This window comes from Jatropha curcas, chromosome 7, assembly GCF_041381405.1.
Source record: "Jatropha curcas cultivar XTBG-Jc1 chromosome 7, XTBG_Jcur_1.0, whole genome shotgun sequence".
NCBI classification, from domain to species: Eukaryota; Viridiplantae; Streptophyta; class Magnoliopsida; order Malpighiales; family Euphorbiaceae; genus Jatropha; species Jatropha curcas.
Genome location: NC_143157.1, coordinates 6,594,222 through 6,596,230, shown reverse-complemented (window position 1 = coordinate 6,596,230; position 2,009 = coordinate 6,594,222). Strand labels below are relative to the sequence as shown.

General features: G+C 33.7%; 1 non-coding gene across 1 annotated transcript; it reads right to left on the bottom strand.

Moving 5' to 3' along the window:
* Positions 1 to 1,584: 1,584 nt before the first annotated feature.
* Positions 1,585 to 1,691, bottom strand: LOC149494640 (small nucleolar RNA R71). The gene has a single exon (XR_016321941.1). It is a non-coding gene; the product is annotated as a small nucleolar RNA R71 (small nucleolar RNA).
* Between the last annotated feature and the right edge of the window lie 318 nt (positions 1,692 to 2,009).

Here is a 2,009-nt window from a genome sequence, read left to right as displayed (position 1 = left end):
GTTCTATAATTTTGTTCTACTGTTCTTTCTCTCTCTCTCCAAGACTTGAAGCATTCAAGATTTGTGTCAAGATTCAAGGAAGCCGTCCACGTTATTTGTTGCCTAGTTTTTATCTCTAAACTCTTAATCTTGTTTTTACTTTTCATTATTCACATTGATTATGGAATTATTTTCAAGTTTAATTGAGTTTTATTTAATTACTATGTCGAACTAAATTCTCATACTAGGGATTTGATGTAACTTAATTTCTTTTCCAATTTATAATATTAGATTCTCTTCTTTGTTCAAAGTATAATTTATTATTGAACATAATGCTTCTAGGTAGAGTTTCTCCCCTAGATTGGTCTATTTCATTAATCACTATCGGGAGAAGGGTTTTTGATATGAAAAATGTCATAAATTACATGAGAATAATAACTTGATGCGGAAGCTATATGGTTTGACTCATGGGGGGTTTTCATAAGTTAATAACCTTAGGTTATGAATTCACAAAACAAACCATAAAACTTAATGATTTAACTCATGTTCAATTGCGCTATTGGAAGATAGGTAATTAGACCGAGTTAAAATAGCTAACAATACATTGGGAGAGCCTGTTAGTGATTTCAGGGTTGTTTCCCCCACTTGAACAATTAAAATTGATTAACGAGCTAATAAAATAAATTGGATAGAATTAAGTGAAGTCAAAATCCTTAGTAGCTTTAAATCCTTGATTCTTTTAATCAAATATTGTGCTTGATTTCTTTTTATTCTCTTTAATCTGTTCAAATTGGTTCCTTAAAGTAATTCCCCTTATTGCCGTTTAAATAATTGTAGGTTAACATAATTTTGGTACTTGATATACAATCCCTGTGGAGACGATACTCTACTTACTCTATATTACTTGCTACGATTTTCGTACATTTGCGAAAAAATCATTGTCAAGTTTTTGACGCTGTTACCGGGGATTAACGTTATCAATATCAATACTAATTACCCTATTATTAATTTAGACATTTACTTTTCTATTTTATTTAATTTTCTTTTTAAGAATTATTTCAGGTGTTTATGTAAAGAAGATCAGGTAGGACTGAACCCCTAATTTTTTATCTAGAAATTGAAAATACTTATCGTAAGAACAACGCTACTAGAAGAACACATGAAAGCAAACCCGAACAACAAGCAGACATGGGCAATGAAGTCAATCCAGAAAACAGACCTCCACCTCAACATCCGGTCCACACCTTGCGGGATTACACAACACCTTCTCTTAATGGAACAACCTCGAGTATCACAATACCTCGGGTGGAAGCTAATAATTTTGAAATTAAACCTGCAATGATCCAAATGGTTTCCACCTCAATTCAATATGGAGGTTTACCTAGTGAAGATCCTAACGCTCATATCACAAATTTCTTGGAGATTTGCGATACCTTCAAACAGAATGGTGTTTCCGAGGATGCCATAAAACTAAGACTCTTCCCTTTCACTCTTAGGGACAAGGCACGATCTTGGTTACAATCATGCCCTGCTGGAAGTTTTACAACATAGGAAGAATTAGCTCAAAAATTTTTAGCAAAATTCTTTCTATCTTCAAAGACCACAAAACTGCGCAATGAGATAATGACCTTTGTCCACCATGATCAAGAAAGTTTGTACGAAGCTTGGGAAAGATTCAAGGACTTATTAAGAAAGTGCCCACATCACAGTTTGCCTAAATTGTTACAGGTACAAACTTTCTATAATGCGTTATCTCATAACATTAAAATCACTCTAGATGTAGCTGCAGGTGGATCTTTCGAAAGAAAAGAAATTGATGAGGCATATGAACTAATAGAAGAGATGGCAAGCAATAGCCATTATCAAAGCAACTCCGGAAGAAAAAGACTGCAGGAGTCTATGAAATAGATGTCATTACAGCACTCAATGCCAAGGTAGATAATATGGTAAGAAAGTTGGACTTATTGACAACTAACCCTGTCAATTCTATTATGCAAGTTTGTGACAGGTGTTATGGGCAATATGGGATT